The following is an 11,737-nucleotide window of genomic DNA, read 5'->3' as shown; positions in this document are numbered from 1 at the left end:
AAAGAAAGAAAGAAAGAAAGAAAGAAAGAAAGAAAGAAAGAAAGAAAAGAAACGAAACTCCAAATGATCCAGTGACCAAATGACCTAGTATATTAATGTTACTAATTGAGCCTAAATTTGATCAACAGAACATTTGTCTTCATTGCAACAAAAATGATGAGAGATGTTATTCTCAGTGTTGTATAGCATCATCTTTGAAAGTAAACATATAGGAAGTTCTCCTCTGATGTCAGGATAGGGATAAGTATTTTTATCTGAAGCACCTGGCTTGTTTTCATCTCAGGAGCACTATAAATCTTATCATGATTTTGTTTCCCTGTTCACTGCTAGAAAGCTTAGCCAAATTTATAGCTCAACATCAGCATAGTACATATGTACATTACCCTTTTAATTTTATCTTTCCAAACAGTATTTTACTCATGTTCTAATTTTTTCACCTTCTTTCCATATTTTTATATTTTCTTTCATTGCACCTTAAATCACTTCTTAAATAATAAGTTTACATAAATAATAAATGCTGAACATATAATTTTTTATTTATAATCTTTTCAAAAAATTCCAATGGAAAATGAGAAGCACCAGTAAAAATGTAGATGCAGATAATTTCTGCCCCCATAAAAGACAAGAGTTATTTTTCCCCAAAAGTCCTTTCTATACCCTATCGCAGCTCCTTTCAAACTGTGGTCTCTGGACCAGCAACATCAGTTTAAACCCGGAATGTTAAGAAATGCTAATGCTTAGGCATCACTCCAGACCTTCTAAATTAGAAACTCTGAGCGAGGGGACAGCAACGTGAGTTTCAACAAGCCATCCAGGTGATGAGGATGCACACTCCACACTGCTCGACAGGAAATTGTGTCACATGAAGCCCACTTATGCTCTCTTTTGCCATAATGATGGGCTTATAACCTTACACTTCTCAAATATAACTGTACTGGAATCCTACAGGAAGATTTTTATAATCACGAGGGGTTAGGACCAATTTATGGGTATTCTTTATACCTCTCTACATATCCTGATAAGCAAATGTGACAACGATTCTCTAAGTCTAAAGACAGGTTCAGTCATGAAATCAGTGATTACTCCTCACATCTTAGAGCATTTCAGGCTAAATCTTGTTCCAAGAAGTTCAAACTAGTATATTGCTACAGTATCATTTTGAGAAATCAGTAAACTGGGTTCCTGTCTTACTGTGTACACCAAAATAAATATCAGATTAAGTCCAAGATTTAAATGTTTAAAATGTCAGTCTATAAAAATAGTAGAAGAAAATGCAGATTAAATTCTGCAAAATCTTGAGGTGAAAAAGACTTTAGAATAACCATGACCTAAGCCCAGAAGCAAGAGCAGGAGGATGGACAAGTTTTTCTACATAAAAATTGGTATAGGATGACATCGTTAAATGTAAGTAGGTAGATTATTTCCTGTGCTCCCTTTGCACTACTGTGTCAATCTAAGCATTGACGCAAAGAAGAAAGACAACCTTAGGGTAGTCAAAGAGAATTGTGTCAATTTCTTGGCCTTTGTATGGACCAGTTTGAAGACAAAAAAATATGGAGAACAATAAATCAATTTTTGTTTTCCCAAAACAAAATAAAAATTCTCTGAAGGGTAGGAGAAAGAAGGTTAGAAAAGACCTGTACCTGGCTTCCTATCTGGAAGTCTAAGCAGGAGAGTTCTTCACAAGAGTCCTAGTTGGCATCACCACAGTAGAGTGGGAGCAACTGGGATGCCTGTATGGAGAAGCTGAGGCAATCCCACCAACTTTTTGTAGCCCCGGAGAGTAAAAGAGATTAAATTACCCTGAAAAGTATATAGCTATAAATTCCTAGAGTGAGCTAGGGGACCTGAAGAGGTCTCACAGTTGTAACTAGAGGAAATACCAGCAGATGGCAGCATGGACTATACTGTACAACTGGGGACCACAGCCATTTTAGTGAAGCCAACCATCAATAGGTGTTAATAGCCATCACAAAAGATGCAAACATGAACAGAACCCAACTGAGGGACTAATCACATTCTGCCAACACCATGACCCTCTAGAAGATCCCCAGAATTTATATGCCTCTTTAGGGACAAACAGGTAAGGGAGTGAAGTCCTGAGTTGCCATAATTTAAACTTGAAGTAACTGGATTTATACAAGTGAATAAAATCCACCTGTTATCACGTGGAACAAGAGGGGTGCAGAGGGGTTGCTGGAAAGGTAAATATTCAAAAACAAAGGAAAATATTACTATATTTTTATTTTTTGCACTCATGAGTATAGCTTAAGAAAATTATACATTGGAAATTTCTGCATGGCAAAAAAAAAATTGTAAACAAAGTCAAAAGATAAGTGATCAAGTAAGAGCAAATAAGGAACTTATTTGCCAAACAAGGGGCTAATTTCCTTGATATACAAAGAACACTTAGTACCAAGAAAAAGTTCATTTTTATTAGACAAAGAGAACTATACAATAAGAACTGCAATTCATTCACCTGAAATGTGCAACCCTTACTGGAATTTTATGATGGGATAAAAAGAGGGGGGAAATGTGGTAAAGAATTATCTTGAATAAAGAAAAACTTACAATTAACTGACATATTCATTATTGAAAATGAGTTTATTGGATGATTTGAATCTATGATATATTAGTTAAAATCTAGATAGTCAATCATTCTTGCTTTTACCATATTGCAATGTCACAGGATCCACATTATCAGCTGCCCTTTCTTTCTACAGGCCCCTAGGAACTCTGAATATAGATCACTCACTGTTCTCAGGAATTTCCTCTCTAGTAAGGCTGACTACAAAGCCAGACCCATTCTAACTAGCCCTCCTTCACTTTTCTCCCCATGTATAAACAATCCTATTTTAATGTTAAAGGCTTACCTTCAAATTAATTGTGGGAAGCAGACAAAAACTAACATGAAGAGAACAGAACTATCAAAGCCACTACTCCATATTCCAGGCTTCAGGGCACCATTTCTAAGTGAGTATTTTCAACGTAGGATAATTACTACATATGAAAAAAAAATTTGTTTTAGCGTATGTGGTGGCTTTCTTATGTATAGTAAACTTGGAAATTATAGAGAGGTAGAAGAAAGAAAAAGTGTCACTTGTAGTTCTCCCATGTAACATCACTACAGTCAACATTTTGCTTCATTTTCTCTAGCCTACAGCACCTCATTTTTAAAAAATGTATGTTTCATTTTTATAATTTACATTTTTACATAACAACAAAGGTCTTTCCAGAGAACTTTAAACTTTCCTTAAGTATCCTCTTTAATGATGCAGAATGGATAATTTACTTGAATATTCTTCACTCTTATGACAGGTTATTTCTACTTCTGACTTGCTGAAAGTATTGCAGAAATTGATATTTTTGTAACAGATTTGAGCATTTTTTTTTCTGGAACTGAAAGTTCTTCAGGAGAGTTGCCCAACGGAGGAATTGTTAGATTAGAAGCATGTACATTTTTAAAGCTCTTGATTTATTCTGCAAAACTTTCTTTCCTCAAGTGTTCAACCTATCTGTCACTGAAAATGCACAACAGTATTGGCAGTTAGATGTCACTCTCAGTCACACTGGGCGTCTCCTTTTGTTTTAATATTTTGGTAAGTTAAATGGTATCTAGTTATTGTTTTATTTTAATTGATATATCTTTCTTGAATTTGCTTGTCATTTGTATGAAATATTTGCAACCTCTCCTTTTCCCCCCAATGTGACCCTATGCTCAGCCAAACCCATTCGGTTAAATATATTATGTAACAAGTATTATGTGTCAGGCATTGTGATATATATTGGGAACACATCAATGAAACTAATTTGTAGCTCTCTAATTTGCAGCTCTCTCAGCATGTGACACCTTTACTTGTTCTGGGCCTTTGCACTTGTTATTGTTGTTACCTGGAATGTTCTTTCTTCTCTGGATAACTCCCACTTGCCTGTTGGATCTCAGCCTAGGTGTATTTAGAAATTCAGCGTACATGTGTTCCCTATGTCTGCCCATCCTTTTCATGTGTAGGCATTATCACTTTGAACTATAATTTCATATTTACGCTGTACCTTCCACTGGATTGGCAGCTCCCTGAGAACAGACAGTGTTTCATGCTTATATTTGCATACACACTATTTAAAATTGTTGGGTACATAGTAACGAACTAATGAACAAACAAATACATTTCAGTGTTGAGTAGATGGATTACTAGCCATGCAATTTGCTCATTTTAACTCAGTGTCTTCATGTGTATGAGTGTGTGTATGTGTTTCCAGTTCATTTTCCCTTCTACTTAATTTTTGGGGGAAGTGTTAATTTTGTATATTTTGGTAGAATCTACCCAGTATATCTCTTTTTTCCTTACCATGTTTAATTATAAATTCAACAGATGTTTCTGTTTAAAACTTCAAATAGCACACAAGGATCCAAAGTACAAGGTAGACACTCTCTCACCCTCCCTCTATGTGATCAATATAAAGTTTTTTGTGTACTTTCCCAAAGACTTTCAATGTATATATACAAAAATGTTTATGTGTCCTTTGTTTCTTTAAATAAGTGAGATAGTACTATGAATATTGTGTTCTGAAACTTGCTTTTTGTTCCTTAATCTTGGTCATATATATTTATGAATGGTATGTTTTGGTCATGGTAAGACATTTGTACTCATTATTTAGAACATTAGATACTATTTAATAAACTTACCATAATTTATCCAGTTATCCATCAGATATTTAACAGGTATGCATTTTTTTCTCATTAATGTACATATAATACTTAAAAAAAAAAAGAATTACCCTTTCCTTACCTATATTAATCTATTCTATTTTTATCTTATTTTAATTTTTTCATATAATCATAAATCTTTTTCATGGGATGAAGATAGTCCTATTTTGCCTAACATCCCAGCCACCATCAGCATGTTCAAAGACTTTGCCCCTATTATGTCTTCTCTCTTTTGCATCATTAATTCTTCCTTCTTTTATGGATCATTCCCACCACCACCACCACCACCACCAAAAATCATGCTATAATAATTCTTTTCTTAAAAAAAGAGAAAGACATAAATTTATCCACCACTCACTGGTTGCTCCTTTTTATTGCAAATCTACTCAATATAGTTGTTACTGTTCATTTTCTACCTCCAATTTTCTTTTGAACCCACTCTGATAAGATGCTCATTCATACTACTCCACCAAACCTATCCTGGTCAAATCCACCCATCACCTCTATATTAACAAATCCAATTTTATGTATGCATTTATTTGAGAATGAATCTCTCTCTTTAAAAAACATTTCCTGCTATAAATATCGGGGTGCATGTATCCTTTCAAGTCAGTATTTTTGTATCCTTTGGGTAAATACAGAGTAGTGCAATTGCTGGATCCTAGGGTAGTTCTATTTTTAACTTTCTGAGGAAACTCCATACTGTTTTCCAGAGTGGTTGCAACAGTTTTCATTCCTACCAGCAATGCCAAAGTGTTCCCCTTTCTCTGCATCCTTGCCAACACTTATTGTTTCTTGTGTTGTTAATTTTAGATGTTGAACATCTCTTCATGTGTGTTAGCCATCTGCATATCTTTTAGTTTTGTTGATTGCTTCCATGGCTGTGTAGAAGCTTTTTATCTTGATGAGTTCCCAATAGTTCATTTTTGCTTTTGCTTCCCTTGCCTCCAGAGATGTGTCTAGTAAGAAGTTGCTACTGTAGATGTCAAAGAGGTTGTTACCTGTGTTCTGATTTTGATGGTTTCTTGTCTCATATTTAGGTCTTTCATTCATTTTTAATTCACTTTTGTGTACGGTGTAAGAAAGTGTATGGTCCAGTTTCATTCTTTTGCATGCTGCTGTCCAGTTTCCCTAACAGCATTTGTTGAAGAGTGTCTGTTTCCCACTGGCTATTCTTTCCTGCTTTGCCAAAGATTAATTGACCATAAAATAGTGGGTTTATTTCTGGATTTTCTATTCTATTATACCAACTTTTTATTCTTTCAAAGTACCTTTAGAAACATTTTGTCAACATGGAAAATATTCATTGGAATTTTCATCAAAACTATAATTGATTTGGGAATGATTGATACCTTAAAGCTATTTATTCTTCTTAGTATAAGCATCTTTTTATTAAAAAACCATATAGTTATAGAGCGTTATAGTTCTCTTCATATAAGCTTCACATATTTTCCTAACATTAAGGCTATTCTTTTGTAGTTTATCTCTTCATTGGAGTTGAAAATGAGATTTCCAAATTATATATTTTTTACTTAATTGTATGTAGGTATGCATGTATTTATAGTGGTGGAATATAGAAAGGCTATTGATTTGGCATTTAAAAGAATACTCAGTTGTGTTATCTTCATACCCTGAGCTAAAGTCAACCAAAGAAAACACAGTTTAGTCATGAAATATATATTTCACAGATGAAGCCTATTTTAAAATCAACTTTCTGATGACAAAATAACAGTGGTAACCTCTGCAGTTTAGCAAATGTAACAAAACAGAATTCAGTTTTGGAGCTTTATATATTTTTTTCTTAAGATGTTACATAATTAAACAGGATTGGACTGGTCTTTTATATCATAAAAAAAGTTCATATCCATAGTCTAAATGACTATTTTCTGGATTATCTGAAGAGTCTTTCTCACATTTCCCCCTTCTCTCCTTCTCTACCTAAAAATTGGTTACCCTCTCTCCTAATGATTCTGCAGCCTGATTTACTCTCCATGATTCCAAACTAAAGCCACTGTACCTGGGGGTAAGTGTGCTAGAAGTGAGTGGAGGTTAGGAGTTGTGGAAAAACAGTAGGTGCTTTTTGGTAGGTTCATCTTCTCTCTGATTCTTCTTCAGTGAAAGGATAATCTAGGCTTGACTGTTACTAAGGACGTCCCTTCCAATGATAAATGTTATTTATTTACATGGAAAAATATATCTTTACATTTGTTTTCCAACATTTAAATAAATCATAACTTTCACAACAATGTAGAGATAAGGGGCCAACACAGCCCTCAGCAGCAACACCAACTTAACCCACTGGCATTCATTAAGACACATGAGTTTAAGCCACAGCAATAGTTGTAATCTTGTGACAATAACAACAATAACATCAACAGCAACAACAAAAACAAAAACACATCAGATGAAATACATTAACCAAACTAACCATGCATTAAACATCTCTTAATCTCAGTTCAGTTTTACTAAACAAACCAACAGTAACTAGCTTAGTCCCCTTTAAGAAAACAAAGCAGCAAAATTTCAATGTGCTAGGTCAATCAGTTACTATGTGCTTTTTATTCATGACTACCACATCATCATTATGTTGTGTGTGTGTGTGTGTGTGTGTGTGTGTGTGAGAGAGAGAGAGAGAGAGAGAGAGGGAGAGAGACAGAGAGAGAGAGAGAGAGAGACAGATACACATAGGAAAGGGTAATTTGAAGGAAAGACCTGGGAGACATCATCAATCATCAATTTATTTTTAAACATTATTAAGATAAATTTAATCTCAAGATATAATAGATTCATCAATCCAATGTTCCATTGCTTGCATGCTGCCTCTACAGGGAGATTTTCCTTATAATTACCCCAAGGGTAAAGAAAGAAATCCCAGAGGAGCTGTGACTAAAGCAGAAGTTGAATTACTACTCTGCATTGTCTTCCTCACATAAAGAAGCTATCATAGCCTTAATTATGTCCTCCATTAATATACTGAAGCCATACCCTACCCCCCCCACATGTGGCTGTATTTGGAGATAGCTCCTTTAGGAAGGTAATCAAGGTTAAATGAAATTAGGAAAGCAGGGCTCTAGTCCAACCGCATTGGTGCTCTTATGAGAAGGGCAAGAGACACCAGAAATGGATCTCATTCTCTCTCTCTCTCTCTCTCTCTCTCTCTCTCTCTCTCTCTCTCTGGATCTCATTCTCTCTCCCTCCCTCCATATGAGTACAAAGGAAAAGCCATGTGAGCACATAGCAAGAAGGCAACTGTCTACAAGCCAAGAAGAGGGCTCTCACCAGAAATTAAATTTACTGGCACCCTAATCATGGACAGAACTGTTAGAAAATAAATGTCTGCTGTTTAAGCTGCCCAGTATGTGGTGTTTTTATGGCAGCTTGAGCTAACTAATACAGAAGTTCATCATCTTTTAATTGTTATTCTCCTACAGTCTCTGAACTTCACCTGCAGTGTCCTACCATCATCCATCAGTTAACTTCAGTGTCCTCCCAAGGTGAGGAACTGAGAGATTTAGACACTGTTCATGTTTCTGTCTGTGATGTATTTGTAAATGTGTTTTATTGATTTATACAACATGTGGCTTATTATTTTCTGCTGGCCATTAAAACATACCTAGTTTGGATCCATGTTTTCTGGTTTTGCCTCTGGTCGTGCTGCTTCCACTGTTGTCAGAGGTGCCAAATGCAAGTTGGACTGTAAATGTGTATTTATTTTTCTCACTGGGATTGTAACTGGAAGGCTAGAACATCACAGATTAATCAAACTCCCCTTTTGCTTCAATACGGTGCCAGGTTCTTCACTTTAAAACATGCATTTGGTCCGTCAGATTGCCAAGTTTTAGGGTGATGGTGACAATCTTGATGAAGGGACCTTGGAATTTGAGCTTGCACTGTGGTTTGATGCTCAGGACACGGTCCATCTTTACCATATTCATCCACAGCAGTAGCATCACTGGCTGGGAGACTCGTGAGAGACCACATTTGATGCTGCTGCTGATGATAATAATAATGCCTGTGTTCCTGGGTCATTTATGAGGTGAGAGGAGGGGGCTGTGTATTCATCTTGCATCAATACATTTCATTTTACTTTCTTGTTAATTCTCATAGTTCTCCATTTCATCCTTTTCTGCGTTTCTCTGTATATAATTATACCATATGCAAATAAAGATAATTTTGCATTTCCCTTATAATAATGATGCACCTTATTTTGGTTCCATATCTTATGGCTTTGATTAGCACTTCCAGAACAATTAGATAACAATGAAAATAACAACATTTTTGTTTTCCACCTGATTTTAACTGGATACTATTAAGAATGAAGTCAGCCATTGATTTGAGATGTTATAGAAACAACACATGTTAACGCAAATTCATATGTGATTTTGGAAAGATTTAAAAAAATATGAATGTAAATTTTTTTTCTAGAATTTCTCTAATTTTATTGAAATTACCAAATGTTTTTTTTTCTTTCCTGACCTATTGGTAGGAAGTAGTATACTAATTGTTTTCCTAATATTGAACTAACTTTGTATAATGCACAAGATTTTGAGTCAAGAAAGTAAACCAGACCACCCTCTGAGGAATGTTTAATCACTAAACACGTTGTACACATTTCTGTCCTATAAAAGATTCATGTTCAACTATGATCCCAATCAGCAACTTTCTCTTCCCACTAAAGGGAACAAATTATAACCCTTTCCACTGCTGCAGTAAACAGCAAACAGATTGCTGATTATACAGAAAGGGAAAAAACAGACATAGGACAGAGCATACAGATTAGAAAGAAGCCATTCCATCCTTAACACTAAGTAAATAGCAGACATTTTGCAAAGTGCATTAAAGGGAGCAGACTGCTATAGAAATCAATTAATACAGACTTGTTAACTGAGAGCAAACTATGAGCAATTATATTATCAAGTAAATAGAATAATCTGTAAATAGCAGTAAGGACCCCACAACAAAGAAACCACATGAATTGGCACCCTTTCCTTTTGTGTCCATAGCCTTCTGAGCTTGTCTCTCTAATTCAGCAGTATATCTAGTATTGGAAAGGAAAAAACAGAACAATAGGACTTATGAGAGGCTGTTAGGAGAAGTAACTCAATGGCATTAAACAAGAAGTGCCCTGACACTGTACAGTGGGAGAAAATTTGTCTCCAGCTGAGACTCCAGCAAGTAAATGACTATTCTTGCCCAGAGGAGATCTATTTAACTCTTCCTGTATTAAAAGCATAAAAGAAACTCTGGACAGAAAGAACTCTCATTGTGGTCAAAATGCAAAGGGCAGAAACATTGAGTGGAAGGTGACCTATCTGGCAGTTATTGGAGGTTCTCACATGGGGCTGGCACCCTATAGAAAGTACTGAAAACACCAATCTGATAAGAAACATGTGATAAAGATTTGGGAGGAGATATCCTGTAGTGAAAAGATGGTGGGAATTAACAGCAGGGAGCTAGATCTTGCTCAAGATATTTGCCATGTGGCCATGAACAGTAACACAAATTCTGAGACAATTTTTCTTCATCTGTAAAATGGAGATATTAATACCCACATGGAAAAGATATCAGAACTAGATGAAATGTATATGTATAGCATAGAGCAACACACAGTAAATATTTTAAAAGATGGCTTGTTACTTTATTAGTTTTGGAGCAAACCTTGAGAAATATAACAGAAACTTGGAAATATATTTAAGATACAAATAAAGACCCTAACACAAAGACAATTTCATGACAGAACACTGTGGGGCAAGAATTATGTGGAACACATAAATATATTAATAAAACTTAGGAAGGAAAATCTCCATATGCACATGGATGGGAAGGGAGACTACCCCCTAAGCTCTATCAACTGTCAATCAAAATTAGCTCCTCAAGGAGGAGAATGGGAAATGTTTATCAAAACACAACACATATACTTTACAGGTATTTGGATTTATGTTCAAGTTAAGGCATAGTAATACAGGCACTGTTTCATTTTGAAGGATGGATCTTTCATCCATCTTTGAAGGATTCTCAGTGAATCCTCTTTTGGTCTTTATAAGATTCCATATTAAATAACCACATACAGAGATAACTTCACAGGGGACTCCAGAAATTCTGGAGTACAACTTGGTCAAACCAAGTTGGCAGTACCTCTTACAGAATCATGTTTTAACAAACTTCTTTTTTGCCTGGCTAGATTATTCATCTTAACACTCATCACACTGTATTTCACATGTTTGTTTCAGTATTTGCGACTCTTATTCGACTGTGAGCTCCCTGAAAGCAGGTATAGTTTTATTCACCTTTGTGTTTCTTAGGACCACATACAGATATAGAGCTGCCTTAATGTCACTGTAAGACTGAGAAACTTCTTAGAGGCCCCACTCCATGTCATCTGAAACATGTTAAATTTTAGCAGTCACACTATGGCTCATTTTTACTGTATTTTACTGTAAAATTTTAAAGATATTTGTAATTTTTTTTGAAATTTGGTGATAAGCCAAACACTTTATGATTAGCTCTAATTTCTCTAGTCTCAGCTCATAATGCACATCCAGGAATTCTTGCAAAGTAAAATAATCTAAATTACAAATTGTTTTCAATGGTCATAAAATTTTAATGGACATGATGGACATGAACCTTAACAATGAACAAAGCTGGAGCAATATTAACTTTTGTAGACATTTAAACATTTATTACTTTACAATTTTCAGGGTTTTTTTCTTTTTATATTTTAGAATCAATGGTTTGTGGGGTTTTTTGTTTTTTTTTTTGTTTTGTTTTGTTTTTTTTGCTTCTTCAGTTCTTAAATGTTGTCAATGGCCTTTGAAGAGCAAGAAGGCCTAGGCACCAGGCCTATTGGCACACCAGGGGTTAATCAACCCCAAGTGCATACAGTAGATGGTCAAGTAGTGTTTGTGGATTTGATGGGTAATTTGAGAATATGCACATGCCACGGGTATGTAGCACAGTTTGTGATGCAGCTTTATTTTACTAGTGGCACTACTAAGCCATTTTATACATAGCAGTGGCTGGCTACATCAGTCA

This window comes from Panthera uncia, chromosome A2 (genome assembly GCF_023721935.1).
Source record: "Panthera uncia isolate 11264 chromosome A2, Puncia_PCG_1.0, whole genome shotgun sequence".
NCBI classification, from domain to species: Eukaryota; Metazoa; Chordata; class Mammalia; order Carnivora; family Felidae; genus Panthera; species Panthera uncia.
The sequence above is the reverse complement of the archived record's forward strand: the minus strand, read 5'-3'. Positions refer to the sequence as shown.